Source organism: Nyctereutes procyonoides, unplaced genomic scaffold (assembly GCF_905146905.1).
Source record: "Nyctereutes procyonoides isolate TBG_1078 unplaced genomic scaffold, NYPRO_anot_genome, whole genome shotgun sequence".
Lineage (NCBI taxonomy): Eukaryota > Metazoa > Chordata > Mammalia > Carnivora > Canidae > Nyctereutes > Nyctereutes procyonoides.
In genome coordinates, this window is record NW_026575125.1 from 26,413,322 (window position 1) to 26,431,225 (window position 17,904).

The window sequence follows — 17,904 nt, forward strand, 5'->3', positions numbered from 1 at the left end:
CCATGGATGGGCATGGCTGCATTATTCTTAATAGTGCAGGGTTGCAAATAATCCAAATTTTGTTAGTAAGATAGTGATGCAGATCAGTGGTTGCTTGGTGGTGGGAGTGGGCGGGCAGGGTGGAAGGGATGCCAGGGCAGGATTACACATGGCCCAGAGGAAGCTTTTGGGATGATAGATGTATTCACTATCTTTGTGGTGATGATTTCATGAATGTATAGATCTATTAAAGCCTTTCAAATTATAGTCTTTAAACATATGCAGCTTATTGTATGTCAGTTTTATCTTAATAAAGGTGTTTAAACAATTCAGTAGATAATGGATAAATAATAATAAAGGGAAGATTTTTTTGACCACTTAACATGTGCCTGATACTATGTCAGGTCTTCTGCAAATCCTGTCTCTTGATTCTTATGTTAGCTCTTTGAATTCAGAACTATCATCATCCCTGTTTCTCATGGATGAGAAAACTGAGGTTTAAAGAACTGATGACCTGTTCAAAGTTGCACATTTAGAAAGTAGCTAAGAGTAGGAATCAACAAACTGCAGCTCATGGACCAAATCCAGCCTGCCACCTGTTCTTGTAAATAAAGTTTTGTTGGAACACAGCCACGTCCATTTGTTTACATATTGTATATGTCTGCTATCACACAACAATGATAGGTTGCAACAGAGATCACGTGGCTCATGTGATGGTTAATTTTATGTGTCTACTTGGCTAGGCCATGATACCCAGATATTTGGTCAAATATTATTCTAGGCGTTGCTGTAAAGGCATTTTTCAGATCAGATTAACAGTTAAACCAGTAGGCATTGAGTAAAATGGATTACCCTCCATCATATGGGTAGGCCTCATCCAGTCACTTCATAGAAAAAGACTGATGTCTCTGGCAAAAGAGGGAATTCTGCTAGCAGATTGCCTTTGGGTTGCAATTCTTTTCTGGGGCTCCAGCATGATGGTCCACCCTGCAGATTCTGTTAGCTCACAGTCATGTTAGCTAACTCCTTAAAATATCTCTCTCCACATATAAATATGTAGAGAAAGAGAGACATAAATAGTAATATCTGTAGACACAAAGTCTATAGATATCTATATAGATCTGTATCTCCGTGTCTAGATATCTATAGATAGATCAGCCTGTACGTCTGTGTCTGCATCTATGTACCTTGTTGGTTCTGTTTCTCTGGAGAACCCTGAATAATATAGCCTTCAAAAGCTAAAACATTTATTTGGCCCTTTACAGAAGAAGTTTTCTAACCCTTAGTTTAGAGCCTGGATTAGAATCCAGACAAATAAGATGTAGAGCTTGCACTCTCAGCCACTACCATACACAAACATCCATCCAATGGAATGCTTTATGGCCACTAAAAATTATGATAGCGAGGGGTGCCTAGGTGGTACAGTCAGTTGGGTATCTGACTCTTGGTTTTGGCTCACGTTGTGGTCTTGGAGTCATGGGATTGAACCCTGGTCAGGCTCTATGCTAGCAGTCTGATTGAGACTCTCCCTTCCTCTGCTCCTTCCCCTTGCATGCTCTCTCTCTGGAATAAATAAATAAATCTTTAAAAAAATTATGAGAGCTATGCTTACTGCTTTGAGAAAATGTTCAGAATTTATTGCCAAAGAAAGAAAGCAGGTTATATCTGTGTTTATAGTATTATCACATGCATGGGGAAAGTTATAAAAATATATATATGGAATATTGTTAACAGTGGTTTTCACCAAGCACTGGATTATGAGTGATTTTTACTTTTGCTTTATACCTCCTTGTATTGTCTGAATATTTCACAATGAACATATAATCAGAAGGAAAAATGACAAAGCAATTTTATTCTGAAAATGCAAAGAGAATGTCTAATGATTTGTTTTTTATACTGCCTCAAAATTACCCCCAAATTATGTCCAGGTCAAGGTGTCTACATCAAAATGTACTTAATGGCAAAACAGTGACAGCTGTATAGTGACCACATCCCTCTCCGCTGTGTCCTCCTAGTTCATTTTCCATACAGCCGGCAGTCTGAGTGGTCTTTCAGAACTATTCATCTGATTGTGTTACTCTTGTGCTTAAATTCTTTCAATGGATTCCCATCTAAGGTCCAAATTGTTGTTAGCGTGACACACAATGTTTTGGTCCTTGGCTCTTGCTGCACTTGTCTTGCCCACTCTGTTCCACCCATACTGAGGTATGTGCAGTTCCTGAAAACACCCTGGTTCTTATCTTGGTCTGACAGGAGTTAGTTTCATTATTGCCACTGAGAACAATCACTAGATCTTATCTTTGTTTTCTTAGTTCCCAGAATAGTATAAAAAGGGGAGTAAAAGATGGCTGAATGTATAGAATGCAGAACCTTTATGATGTTAATGAGTTTTCAACTTTGTTTCTGGTAGACAAGATGGCCAGAAAGGTGACATTTTATTTCATGGAGGTGTTGCTCTTGGGCACCTAATCATAAGATACTACATTGCTTGAATAAAAAGTATGTTTTTAGGTCTCTCCCTCTGTGACAAAGACCAGCTACATGTTTGCCAATCCATTTCCTTTCCCTAGGCACCCAGAAAAACTCCTTCTTAGCCTTCCTTGCAGTGAGTTTTGGAAATTGTGACTGAATTCTCACCAATGGGAATATGAACAGAAATGATCTGTGCCTTCCACCAGTGTGCTTCCTGCATATTCTCATTTTCTGCTCCATGTGGTTGGACTCAAAGGCCTCCCAAATGGTGGAGTTGCAAGATGTTAGGAGACTGTTCCCTGATCTATGATGTGGCCTAGGAAGAAATCTTTGTTGAGTTTAGCGACTGAGACTGTGGGGTCTATTTGTTATTGAAGCCCAACCTAGCTTCTCCTGACTACACCATCTTCCAAAGAAAGTTTTATAACTCTGTTGTTTATAAGCTGGGCAGTACTTACATGGTCACTTTAATTTGACACTTCAGAATGCAGATGTCGGACCATATCTCCTTATTCAGCTTCTTCATTTTTATTTTCCAAATGATTTGAACGAGAAACATGGAGTAAGATAATGACTATTCAGTAGAAAGCAAAAAATAGTACAGAGCACAAATAACTCACAATTAGCATAACAATTCTTGCTATTAATGTGAATCATTCATTTCTTCTCTAAATTTTTTTATAGTTTAGAAATCTGCAGTGTTTAATAGAAAGCTCCAAATACACTGCCTTTTTGATGAAAGGGGGGTTGTATACATTTATCAAATACGTGCATATATTATGTGTTTATTTCCTTGATTCATTTATGTAGGGATGAAATCCAACCAAAAATTAATTAGGACCTACTGTGTGTGTTTTGTTGTACAGCAATGCTCTTCAGTTGGTATGCAGATGGGGTCGTTGGTAGATTAAAGCTGCTTTTCTGTTAAATAATCTTTGCTAAATGTGACTAGAAATGTGGAATTTTTTTTATTGGCAATTATGATCCTTGGGCTGCATGTTACTCTATTAGACATCTGGCTGCCAATTCTGTACAGGACCTTTTCATGACCATCATATACTGCAGGGAACACTAATTTACTCTGAAGATCAAATTAATTGAAAAGGGGCTTTTCCAAACAAAACATGGGAAAAGATATTATCATAGTGCTTGCAAATGTAACTGTTTGATCCAGTATAGGGGTCTTATCTATGACATTTTATCCGATTCTCCTTATTTAATTAGTACACTATCCTTGTGCTACCACTTTTAGCTTGTGGGAGCTTATATCATGACCTACAGCAGTTATTTCTTACCTGGATCCTCTAGTGGACTGGGAGTTACACACTAACCCCCTTTTAGCTTCATATCCTAAGTGCCTGGCATGGAATAGAAACCCAATAGATGCTTATTTTATGCATATTCACATAATTATTTAGACTATCGTGCTTTCAGAGTTAGAAGAAACCCTTAAACTCTGCTTTTGTATCAGTACAGCAGGGTGGTATATAGTTTCAGGATATCAAAAATATTTATTTACTTACTTACTGAGGTATAATTGACCTATAACATTATGCTAGTTTCAGATGTGCAACATAATGATTTGACATTTGCATACACTGCCAAATGATCACTGCAATAAGGGTCGTGACCATTTGTCACCATATATAATTACAGATTTTCTTCTTGTGACAAGAACGTTTGAGATCTACTCTCTGAGCAACTTCCAAATATACAATACCGTCTTATTAGCTGCAGTCACTGTGCTGTCCATTACATCCCCAGGACTTATCTTATAAGGGGAAGTTTTTTTTTTATATAGTTTGTGCTTTCTTTTTTTTTAATAAATTAATTTTTTATTGGTGTTCAATTTACCAACATACAGAATAACACCCAGTGCTCATCCCGTCAAGTGTCCCCCTCAGTGCCCGTCACCCATTCACCCCCACCCCCTGCCGTCCTCCCCTTCCACCACCCCTAGTTCATTTCCCAGAGTTAGGAGTCTTTATGTTCTGTCTCCCTTTCTGATATTTCCCACACATTTCTTCTCTAAGGGGAAGTTTTTACCTTTTGTCTCCCTTGACTCGTTTGCCTACCCCCCCCATCCCACCCTTCTGGCAACCACCAATCTGATCTCTGAATCTAGGAGCTAGGATACCAACATTTTTTAAAAAAAGATTTTATTTCTATATTGGTGAGAGACGCAGAGACACAGGCAGAATGAGAAGCAGGCTTCTCTTGCAGGGAGCCCAATGCGAGACTCAATCCCAGGATCCTGGGATCATGCCCTGAGCCAAAGGCAGATGCTCAACCACTGAGCCACCCAGGTGCCCCAGGATTCCAAAATTTTTAAAGAGAAACATGGTAGGAGAGTGGGAAGAGGTGGAAGAAAGATTTAAGGAAGACTTTACTTCGTGACCTGTGCTAGAGCAGAATGCCAGAATGGGCTACAGGGTGTTAATGTGTTGTGAGGTGCTGGGACATCTTGTCATATGCGGAAAAGAACAGGTTTAGATGAGACATCCAGCCAAAGAAGCCAGGGGAGGTAAAGGTTTGTTGTGAGGCTGTTAGACATTCTTTTTTTTATTTTTATAAATTTATTTTTTATTGGTGTTCAATTTGCCAACATATAACACCATAACAACCGGTGCTCATCCCGTCAAGTGCCCACCTCAGTGCCCGGCACCCAGTCACCCCCACCCCCCGCCCACCTCCCCTTCCACCACCCCTAGTTCGTTTCCCAGAGCTAGGAGTCTCTCGTGTTCTGTCTCCCTCTCTGATATTTCCCACTCATTTTTTCTCCTTTTACCTTTATTCCCTTTCACTATTTTTTATATTCCCCAAATGAATGAGACCATATAATGTTTGTCCTTCTCCGATTGACTTACCTCACTCAGCATAATACTCTCCAGTTCCATCCACATTGAAGCAAATGGTGGGTATTCGTCGTTCCTAATGGCTGAGGAATATTCCATTGTATACATAGACCACAGCTTCTTTATCCATTCATCTTTCGATGGACACCGAGGCTCCTTCCACAGTTTGGCTATTGTGGACATTGTTGCTATAAACATCGGGGTGCAGGTGTCCCGGCGTTTCACTGCATCTGTATCTTTGGGAGTAAATCCCCAGCAGTGCAATTGCTGGGTCATAGGGCAGGTCTATTTTTAACTCTTTGAGGAACCTCCACACAGTTTTCCAGAGTGGCTGCACCAGTTCACATTCCCACCAACAGTGTAAGAGGGTTCCCTTCTCTCCGCATCCTCTCCAACATTTGTTGTTTCCTGCCTTGTTAATTTTCCCCATTCTCACTGGTGTGAGGTGGTATCTCATTGTGGTTTTGATTTGTATTTCCCTGATGGCAAGTGATGCAGAGCATTTTCTCGTGTGCATGTTGGCCATGTCTATGTCTTCCTCTGTGAGATTTCTCTTCATGTCTTTTGCCCATTTCATGATTGGATTGTTTGTTTCTTTGGTGTTGAGTTTAAGAAGTTCTTTATAGATCTTGGAAACTAGCCCTTTATCTGATAGGTCATTTGCAAATATCTTCTCCCATTCTGTAGGTTGTCTTTGAGTTTTGTTGACTGTATCTTTTGCTGTGCAGAAGCTTCTTATCTTGATGAAGTCCCAATAGTTCATTTTTGCTTTTGTTTCTCTGCTGTTAGACATTCTTGTTTGAGCTTCTGCCCTGCCACATTGCTCTCGAATAGGACCAGACTTGATGGGACATGTGTTCTCCTATAAAAACTTTCAGAGGGAGTTGAACCCACTGCATCCAGTATTTAGCCAGGATGGTCCTCCCAAATTCTTTAAGCTATGGTTTAACCCCCTGCTCCTTTTTTTTTTTTTTTGGTGGTGGTGGGGTTCTTTCCTCAGTAGGGCTGGAGAACAACTAGTCATCATCTTGAACATAAAATGTGAAATCACCCCAGTTAGGATTTTTCCCCTGTTGTGTGAAATTCTAGTGCTCTTCTTTCTTTTAGGATCTTATTTGTTTGCTAAGCAGTCATGTCCATGACTCTCTGCTGGAATGTCGCTGGGTTGTCTCTTTCATCCCGAAGCTCTGAACACTACTCCATAAAAAGAACATGATGAATGCCCAGGGAAGAAAAGCTAATATATGAAAGCCCTACATGTGACTTCTCCTGTGTACTTTGTCTTCTTCCAATGCCTTCATTCACTCAGAGCACATTCCATATGCCAGGAGTTCTAGATGCTCCGGGATATCATAGTGAACAAAACTGACCTAAATCCTGACCCTTATGAACTTTACATTCCAGCTAGGGGAGACAGATAAAACACAAAATATATAAGAATTAGATTATGCCAGCTGAAAATAAATGTGACATGGCAACGTGAAGTGGAGAAGGGCAAAGATAGAGTTGGGGTTGAGGTCTGACTCATGTCTAGGATAGGTTTGACTGAGAAGGTTGTTACAAAATGATGAGAGAAGACAATTTAGGTCATACAAAGAAACCTTTACATTTTATGAAATGGGCAGCCTCCACTTCCCAGGGTCCAGGGAACTATAGAATGGAGTGGAAGGCAGGAAACTTTTATAGGATAAAGAGTAGGGAACATGGAAATAAGTATAGAGCCCAGAGTTGGCTTGGTAGGTGGGTCTTGGCTGACTGGCTATACTGTATTTCTGGCCAAGCAGAGCATTTAAAGGGACACAAAAATTAAGTTTCAGTTTGCTGACGTGGCACCCAGGTGGAAGTGGCTCCATTTTGGGCCCAGACATTTGTTTCAGCAACATGAATTTTGAGTAAAGACCTCAAGGAGGTGAGGAAGCCAGCAAAACAGGCATCTAGGGGGCAGAGCAAATAGCCAGTACAAAGACCCTGAGGTCAGAATTCGCTGGGGAGTTTCACAAACAGTAAGGTGGCAGTAAGATGCATGTAGTAGAGGGACAGAGGGACAGGTAGCCTGGCTGGGGACAGAGGTGCAGGTCGGCTTCTGTTAGGACCTTGCAGAGGCTAGAAGGACTTTGGCTTTTACTCTGGGACGTGGAGCCGTTGATGGGTTTTCGGCTGAAAACTGGCCAGATCTGATTATGCCTTAACAGGATCACTCTGAAAAAACAAAAAACAAAAAAACCAAACAGGATCACTCTGTGTGAACGAATGAGAGCCGGAAGGAGAGAGGGTGGCAGCTGGGAACCCAGCTGAAGACTATGGTAATGATCCAGCAGCATGCTTATGATGCCTCAGACCAGGGCAGTAGAAGCAGACCTGGGGAGAAGTGACCAGATTCTAGACATATTTCAAAGGGAGGGCCCATCACTTGTTGATGTGAGTAAGAAAGAAAAGAAAGAGTCACAGATGATGATGCTTTTTGGCCTGAGCAATTGGAAGGATGGAGTTGTCATTAACGGGGGAGAGAATGTTTGAGATGGTGGCAGGGAGGTGGCTGTGGTGGATACATCGGGAGTTCAGTGTCAGACACGGTAAGTTAGAGAAGGCCATCAGACTTCCAGGTAGAGATGCTGAAGAGGCAGCCGGATCTGCAAGGAAGGAGTTCAGGGACCAAGCTCCGGCTGGAGACACCCACCCCGGAGTAACCATCACATTGAAGGTATTTATTTATTTTTATTTTTTTTATTGGAGTTCAATTTGCCAACATACAGAATAACACCCAGTGGTCATCCCGTCAAGTGCCCACCTCAGTGCCCGGCACCCAGTCACCCCCACCCCCTGCCCACCTCCCCTTCTACCACCCCTAGTTCATTTCCCAGAGTTAGGAGTCTTCATGTTCTGTCTCCCTTTCTGATATTTCCCACCCATTTCTTCTCCCTTCCTTTCCATTCCCCTTCACTATTATTTATATTCCCCAAATGAATGAAACCATATAATGTTTGTCCTTCTCCGATTGACTTACTTCACTCAGCATAATACCTTCCAGTTCCATCCACGTCGAAGCAAATGGTGGGTGTTTGTCGTTTCTAATGGCTGAGGAATATTCCATTGTATACCTAGACCACAGCTTCTTTATCCATTCATCTTTCGATGGACACCGAGGCTCATTAAAGGTATTTATAGCCAGGGGACCGAATGAAGTCAGCAAGCTAGCATTCACATTAAAGACAGGAGTTCAGGGGATCCCTGGGTGGCGCAGCGGTTTGGCGCCTGCCTTCGGCCCGGGGCGCGATCCTGGAGACCCGGGATCGAATCCCACGTCGGGCTCCCGGTGCATGGAGCCTGCTTCTCCCTCTGCCTGTGTCTCTGCCTCTCTCTCTCTCTCTCTCTGACTATCATAAGTAAATAAATAAAAAAAAAAGACAGGAGTTCGAGGAGTGAGCCTGGGATCCTACCACAGGAGGGGGGAGTGTTTGTAAAAATAGGAGCGCACATCCAAGCACATCACACAGAAGCATTTTGGGGGGATCAACCATGAGGGAGTCAGCTTTGGGGAGAAGGGTGATTCCGCTCCGTGTGGGGTGGGAGGAAAGGATCCTGCTGTGCAGAACGTGAGCGGACATGAATATGAACGCTTGAGGAGTCGGAGTGCAGGAACGCAGGCAGAAGGCAAGGCCAAGGTCTGACCCCCGTGGGCCCAGGATGGAGAGACAGGTGGAGCCGCTGACGCTCCTCTTCTCTTGGTTTGCACCTGTTTCCCAGGAAAACTAATGGCAGCGGTTTGGAGCGCACTCCCCGACCTCCTCCGGAGATGAAGCGCTCACCTGCGGGAAGTTTCCCAGGATTGATCACGTGTGGCACGTGGTGGTGGTGGGGGGAGCCGCGAGCTGGTGGGAGGAGGGGCAGGTGGGGCAGAGGAGCGCCCCTGCGGTGTGATTGCCTCTGGGGCTGGGATGGTCCTTCCACACTGTCCCCAAATGAGGGGGGGGGTGGGCCTAGGAGTTTGTATGATTCCATCAGCCAGTTATTGGCCCCGGTGGTTTCCCTGCGAGAGGTGGTGTTACCGTGCAAAGGACAGTTGCCTGAGGCTGACGGCAGTGCCCAGAGAGGGACACCGCTGTGAGCCGTGGGCATCCGGGGTGCGGATGGTGTGGCCCCGAAGACGACAGGGAAAGTCAGGAGCACTGCGGTGTGCACCTCGAGCAGCTACAAGCCGCACACGCGCTGAGGTCAGATGTCACATTTAAAGGAACGCAAATGAATGGGGATCACGTCTTTCTCCGCCTTTGGGAAACATCTCTTCGTTTCCTGGCTTTTCTCAGATGGTCAGTGTTTCCATCTGGGGTATCGTCCATAAATTACTTTAGGGAAGGGACTAGACGGTCGGACAAAATGGGAAAAGTATGCAGGAACTAATACCATTAAAACCTAAGGGCGGGAGCCTTCCAGTGAGGGAGAATATGCCAAGAACGCGGCCGGTATTCGGGCTGGAAAAGAGACCCACTAGTTGTCTGCCTTTTGCCTAGGAGGCGCCGGGAAATGGGTGTGTGTGTGTGTGTGTGTGTGTGTGTGTGTGTGTGTGTGTGGCAGGGGGGACTGCAAAGTGAGAGAGTGTCATGTGTGCTGAAGAATTGTCCGAACGCAAAGGCCAAGCGGAGGTAGGGTGGCCGGGCAGTTTACTCTACCACCAGGGCGTTGTTGAGAGTGGAAGCGTTTTATTAAGAATTACGTGGGGCAGCCGGGTGGCTCGGTGGTTTAGCGCCCCCTTCAGCCCAGGGTGTGATCCTGGGTCCCAGGATCGAGTCCCACGTCGGGCTCCCTGCGTGGAGCCTGCTTCTCCCTCTGCCTGTGTCTCTGCCTCTCTCTCTTTCTCCGTCTCTCTCTGTGTCCCATGAATAAATAAATAAAATCTTAAAAAAAAAGAATTACGTGAAGACGACTGGCATAAACCATGAATGAGGCCGGTGTGCTAGGGCCTTCAGGCCCTGGTGTAGGGGCTGGCGGTTATCCACGCAGGGTAGAGGCTCAGTCAAGCCCGGGATCACGGTGTGAGGAGTGTAAGGAAAAACTTCCCATATGGCTTGGAGTCCCCTATTGCTGTAGTGACCATGAAAGGGAATTGAATGTTTACCCTCTTGCGGCTTAAGAGGAGTTACCCGTCTTTGCCACAAATATCTGACGGATACCAGTTGTCAACGTGCCTAAGATGCTGAGGTTTAGTATGAACAGGAATTGTTGAACCAGGAACCTCGACTCTCGTGGTGGTTTAACTGTTCCCTTAGTGCGGTGCTTTCCCAACTGTTGGCACGTCGCGCCCTACAGAGATTGGCTTTTAATTGCAGGGCATTCTGGGTTACCTACAGGGGCTAAAGGTCACCTTTCTCCGTCTGGCCACGTCCAAGCCTTCAAGGTTTAAGACCTAGGCACTCCTGGGACGCAGTGGGGTACGCAGAGGCTCGGCCTCACCAAGTGAGTCTGGAAAGCCTAAGAAGTTAAGAATAAAGCAGAGATGGCGAAGTATACCTAATCCATGGTTTTAATACTTTATTGAATTTAGTAATGATTTGTTACGTGCTTAAAATGTGACAACTTGGCGACATTAGCCTTAGGTTCCAACTTGAAAAATGTGTCTTTTTAAAATGCGATTTCACAACGAATAGTATGAGCAAAGGGCCTTGGGCTCCTACGGTAACCGGTGTCTGCAAATTTCAGGGACTCTGGGCCAGCGCATGCGCAGTTCACTCTCCCAGTTGGCCAATGGGAGCAGGGGTGGTGGTGGTGGGCGGGGCAGGGGTGGTGGTGGTGGGCGGGCAGGGTGGTGGTGGTCGTGGGGCAGGGGTGGTGGAGGGGTGGTGGTAGGGGTGGGGAGTGGGGCAGGGGTGGTGGTGGGGGGGCAGGCTGTTAAGTGCGGGTCCAGAGAGAGGGGCAGGGAGAGGATGGGCTAGGATTCGCTGAACTTCAGAGCTCCATGGAATCAAGCCCCAGGCGCTGCTTTACTTTCCAGAAGCAGTTGAATCTCATGGGAACCTCGGATTCCATGGGAACAGCAAGGGTGAAAAACATCTGGGTGCTCCTGTGCTGCAAGCCCCTTCTCCCAGAGTCATTCTTAAGGAATGTGCCTCATGCCCCGGATAAACGAAACTCCAGTCACCGTCCCTCAGTGCCCCATCAGAGTCACAGTGTAGAGGTGACCTGCTCCAGGGGCCTGGCCAGGTGTGGAACACCAGGATCTAGCCTAAAGGCCGTGTAGAGGTGCGAGCACCGAAAGCCAGAAAGGGTGACTGATCTACACAGGCCAAAAGTCTGTTGCCTTCCAGGAGGCCAGAGGACCTCTGGGAGCCAGGTTTCTGGTGGGGGCCCCCGAGGGGCCCCATTTCATGTCTGCCAAGATCCACAACAACCCAGGGTCGCTGTCCCATTATTCTCACTCCAGTTGTTTCTCTTGGCAGCAGGAAGGTGTCTAAGGTATCTGGAATTCCTCCCAGGAGACCATCACCACCTGTTCCTCAAACCTTTCCCTTAAAGAACAAGGTCTTTCTGACCCAGCCCAACTGCTTGTCTTTTTGAGAATACCACTCCCACAGGTGTCAGGTGATATCACATTGTGACTTTTGATTTGCATTTCGCTGATGATGAGTCATGTTCAGTACCTTTTCATGTATGTGTTGACCATCTGAATGGCATCTAAATGTCTATTTAGATATTCTGCCCATTTGAAAACAGGATTGTTTTTCTTTCTTTCTCTTTCTCTCTTTTTTGCCAATGAATTGTAGGAGTTCTTTATATATTTTGGCCAGCCATCTGGTCCTGGACTCTTGTTTGTTGTGAGGTTTTTGATTACTGATTCATCTCCTTACTAGTAATGAGTCTTTCTGGATTTTCTGTGTTGTTTCATCTCAACATATTTGTGAATTTTCCAGTTTTCTTCTTAGAACCGATTTCTAGTTAAAACCACTGTAGTGTAGGAAAGATGCTTGTTATGATTTCAGTCTCCTTAAATGTATTAAGACTGGTTTTGTCGACTAGCATATGATCTATCCTGGAGAATGTTACATGTACACTTGAAAAGAATGTGTATTAAGTTGTTTTTGGATGGAATGTTCTGTTTATATCTGTGTAAGCCCGATGTTTCCTTATTAATTTTTTGTCTTAATGATCTATCCATTGGTGAAAGTGGGATATTAAAGCCCCTACTACTACTACTGTATTGCTGTGTATTTCTCCCTTTAGGTCTGTCAATTTTTGCTTTGTATATTTAGGTGTTCCTATATTGGGTGCATAAATATATACAAATATTACATCCTCTGGTTGGATTGACCCTTTTATCATTGTGTAATGACCTTTGTCGCTTACTACAGTCTCTTGGAAAGTCTATTTTGTCTGACATATGTATAACCAACCAAGCTTTCTTTTGTTTTTCATTTGCATGGAGCGTCTTTGGCCATCCCTTCTCTGTTAGCCTATGTATGTCCCTAATGCTGAAGTCAGTCTCTTATAAGCAGCATAAAGTTGGGTCTTGTTTTTAATCTTGTCAGCCACTCTGTCTTTAGATTAGAGGATTTAGTCCTCAGACATTTAAAGTAATTATTAATAGGTATTACTGCCATTTTGTTCATAGTTGGTTGGTTGTTTGGAATTCCTTTGTTCCTTTCTTCTTATGTTCTCTCCCTTTGTTAAATGATGCTTTTTTGTAGTAGTTTGCTTAGATCCTTTTTTTTTCTTTTGTGTATCTCCTGTGGGTTTTTGCTTTGTGGTTACCATGAGGCTCACATAAGGCATCTTATATTTCTAATGGTCTATTCTAAGTTGTTATCAACTTGAGTTCATATGCATTCTAAAGCTCTATGTTTTCACCTTCATCCCCCAATTTTTTTGATGTCATAATTTACATCTGTCTTGTGTGTACATTAAGAAATTATTGTACTTATAGTCATTTTTACTACTTTGGGTTTTTTTTTTGTTTATATAGAGCATGAATGTGGGGGAGGGGCAAAGGGAGAGGGAGAGAATCTTAAGCAGACTCTGCACAAAGCTTGGAGCCCAACATGGAGTTTGATGTCATGACCATGATATCATGACCTGAGCTGAAACCAAGAGTTGGATGCTTAACTGAGTCACCCAGGGGCCCTGATACTTTGTTTTTTTTTAACCTTCATACTAAATTTATAAGTGATTAACCCACCACCATTACAACATTAGATTACTCTGAATTTACCTATATATTTACCATTACCAGTGAGATTTATACTTTCATGGTTCCCTGTTATGAATTTGTGCCCTTTCATTTCAACTTTAAGCAGTCTCTTTAGCATTTCTTAGAAGGCCAGTCTAGGGCTACAATCCATTAGCTTTTCGTCTCTGGAAAATTCTTTCACTTCTGAAGAACAACTTTGTTGGATAGAGTATTCTAGTTGGCAGGTTTTTTTCGTTCAGCACTTTGAATATAACGTGAAACTCCCTTCTGGCCTGTGAATTTTTGCTAAAAAATCTGCTAATGGTCCTTTGAATGTAACAATTTATTTTTCTCTTGCGGTTTAAAAAATCCTTTCTTTAATTTATGACACTTGAATTATAATGTGTCTTGACTTGGTCTCCTTGGAGTCCTCTTCTTTTCAACTCTCTGGGTGTCCTGGATCTGGATGTCTGTCTCTGTTCCTGAGGTTATGGTGGTTTTTAGCCATTAGTTCTTCAGATCAATTTTCTGCCCCTTTCTCTTCCCTGTTGTTGAACCCAACTGTTGAATGTGTCCTTTTAGTTACTGTATTCTTAAGCACTAAGATATCTGGTAATTTAAAAAAAGATTTATTTATTTATTTGAGAGAGAGTGAATGTGTGTGCATGTGTAACCCCCCCCCCACACACACACACATACATACAAGCAGGAAGAGCAGGGGGAGAGGGAGAGAGAAAACTCAAGACGACTCGATGCTGAGTGTGGAGCCTGATGTCCCGGATCAGGCTGATGCAGGGCTCTATCTCACAACCCTGAGATCATGACTTTAGTCAAAACCAAGATTGAATGTTTAACTGACTGAGCCATACAGGCACGCCTCTGTTTGGTATTTTAATATATTTTTTCTTTGGTAAAATCCTCATTTTATTTATTGTCTTCCTGACCTTGATGAGTATACTATCACTGTTATTTTGAACTTTGTATCAGGTAAATCACTTATTCCTATTTCATTAAGATTTTTTTTTTCCGAGGTTTTATCTTGTTCTTTCATTTGGAACATATTCCTTGCTTCTTTTTCCTTGATTCTCTGTATTCATTTCTATATAGTAGATGAAATAGCCACTTCTCCTGGTCTTGAAGGAGTGGTCTGTGTAGGAGATGGAACCTTATCATTTAACCCCACCCAGCTCTAGGTTGTCTCTCAAATTTTTGTGATTGCCTAGCAGCATTCATTTACAAATTTTTTATTTAAATTAAATTTAATTAACATATTGTATTATTAGTTTCAGAGGTAGAATTCATTCATCAGTTGCATATCACACCTAGTGCTTATTACATCAAGTGCCGTCCTTAATGCCCATCCCCCCAGCCACCTTCCCTCCAGCAACCCTTAGTTTGTTTCTAGCATTAAGAGTTTATGGTTTTCCTCCCTTTCTGTTTTCCTCTTTTTATTTTTCCTTCCCTTCCCCTATGTTCTTCTGTTTTGTTTCTTAAATTCCACATAAGAGTGAAATCATATGGTATTTATCTTTCTCTGACTTATTTTGCTTAGCATAATACCCTCTAGCTCCATCCACATCATGGCAAATGGCAAGATTTCATTCTTTTTGATGGCTGAGTAATATTCCATCATATATATCCCACAACTGCTTTATCCATTCACCCATCAATGGACATCTGGGATCTCTCCCTAGTTAGGCTATTGTGGACATGGCTGAAGCAGCAGTCTTTGTTCTTAGTAGCTCCCAGCAGTTGAGGGTGTGCCAAAATCTGTTTGTGTCAGCATGTAGATGCAGGCTAATTGGAAGCTAGACCCTCTCTTTCAGAGGAAGACTGTGGGATGAGTGTTTCTGCTGCCTTTGCACTGTACTCTGGGGGTGGGAGGCATGGATATCCAATGAAGAACTGTTTCTCTGTTTGGTACAGTTCCATGGGACTGAGAAACATAAGCCTTACTGGCCACCAGAGCCAGGTGAGCAAGGGTGTTGCCTGGGAAGTAGCTGCACAAATCAAGGCACCAGACATGTGCCCAAGCTCCTTTATGGGCGACACCAGTGCCCTGGAATGAAGTGGAGGGAGATACAAAGAGAGCATCCTCTGGTTTCTGTGGAGTATTGCAATCTGCCCTTCAACGTGTTTCAATTAGGAGCCGGGTCTCTCAGGCTATAGCCATTAAGATGAGCAAATAGGCCCCTTTTAGGAAGGCCTGGGTGTTCCTGCATGCTGCCTCTGTGCCATGCCCTGGGAGGACAGCTGGGTAAGAACTGTTTCTCCGTCTGTGATGGTCCTGTGGCACTCATGAAGGTAAGCCCAACTGGCTACCAGAGCCAGAGGATGAAGGGGCAACCCCTGGACAGTAGCCCCCCAAACCAGAGTGCCAGACATGTTCATAAGCTCCTTCTGGGAGAGACTGGCAGCGTGGAGCAAGGCCGAGGAGGAGCACAGAGCTGTCCTCTGGGGTCTTTGGGGAGGGTTGCAGTCCTTCCCTAGCTAGGTGTGAAACTCGAAGCCTGCCCCTTGGGCCATAGCTATGAATATAAGCAAATAGGCCTCTTTTAAGGAAAGACTGAGCATCTGAGTCTGCTGCCTCTTGCTTCTGTGTTGTGCCCTAGGGGGTCAGCCATGGTGAGTTTGCTTGAGCCCTTTACCAACTGTTTCCTTGTTCACCACAGCCTTGTGGATCTCCTGGACCAGCCCTTTGGGATCTTGAAGCTAGATGTTTTGGGGGTCCCATATCTCTCAAGGAAGTCTTAAAAGTTGGGGTGCCAGATGTGGGGTCCAAAGTCATCACTCCTCAGAGAGAAGCTGGGAGTTGTGAGTTTCCTCCTGGCTGTGTGTCAGGGACAAGGTTTATGGGGATGTTGTGTCTTAGCCTTTCCTACTGGTTTTGGCAGTTGCCTGATATGTATAGGAGTCACTCAGTTTCTGGGTTTCTTACAGAGGGACTCCTGTATATGGGTGTAGACTGTGTCTGTGGGAGGAGGTGAATTCGGGAGGCTCCTATGTTGCCATCTTAACTGAAACTCCCTGAAAGTGTGCCTATTTTACACAGATCATTGACATTAATACATATGAAAATAATAAGATTTTCCAAGTGAACCTAAAGGCTTAAGAATAATTAGGTTTTAAAATGTATACCAAGTGGAGAAACCACCTTTACCAGGGTATAAAGTTAACATCACCAAGAATGGGACAGACCATCATAACATGCCTCCTGCTATGATGTGCTGAGGACACATCATCACTTGTGTCCTATTCCTGCCAAAAACACATACCCTGAATCTAATCATAAAGGGCATAGGAGACAAACCAAAATGGAGGCACATCTTACAAAGTCACTGGCTCATACTCTTAAAATATGTCAAAGTCTTTGAAGACAAAGAAAGGCAGAGAAACCATTCCAGATCAAAGAAGATTAGAGACAGGACTAAATGTCATGAGATCGTGAATTAGATCCAAGACCAGATCAGGGAAACACATGTAACTAGGAAAGACCCTGCAAAATGACAACATTTGGATATGGCTGTGTAGATGTTATCTTTACTGCTGTTTCTTTATTTTGATAATTTTCATGTAGTTATGCAAGAGAATGTTCTAGTTTTCAGAAAATTTTCCTGAAATATTTAAATATAAAGGGGCATGATGTCTGAAACTTAATTCTCAAAATAGTTTAGGAAGAAAATAGACTCTATATGGAAGGAAAACGTAAATGGTGCAATATGCAGTTTTTGAATGTGGATAAAGGGCACATATGGGTTCTTTGTGCTCTTCTCACAATGTTTTTGTGAGCTCGAATTATCTCCTAGAAGAGCTAAAACTCGATCCTGTATGTGTATGTATAAAATATGCACAAATATATAGGTATAGAATTTAAGCCTCACGTTACTATATGTAATCTTTGCTGTATAAGAAAGCCACTCTCAAACATCCCCAAACTTCTCTCTGTCTCTCTCTCTTACACACACACACATACACACACACACACAATATTGTTTATTATGGAAAGTCTGAGTGTAGTTGTTCTCATGTTATCAAATAAGTACATGAGATCACAACACTCTGCTGTCCATGGAGTGATGGGGAATGTGTCTGTGGTTCCTCTAGTGGTCATACTACTGTGGGAAAGAGTTCCATTCATGTCCTTGCTACCCTTACTTTGAAGGAAAGTCTTTGCAAGTGTGCCACTGCTCATGTTTGTATTCATTCCACCATCAGAGTGTTGCAGATTCAGGGAAATCCCATCACAACTCCATAGGACACATCCATGCGTCTTGGTGCTTTGCCCTAAACACACGTTTTGCTTGCCAGTGCACCGTCTGCACCGGCTTGATCCATTTTACATTTTAACTGAAATAATTGCCTCCCCTCCAACCTGTGCCAAGTGTGGAATGGAAAGCCAAACCCTGCCTCGGAGTCCTCCACACGGTTGTGGCAGGCATGGGG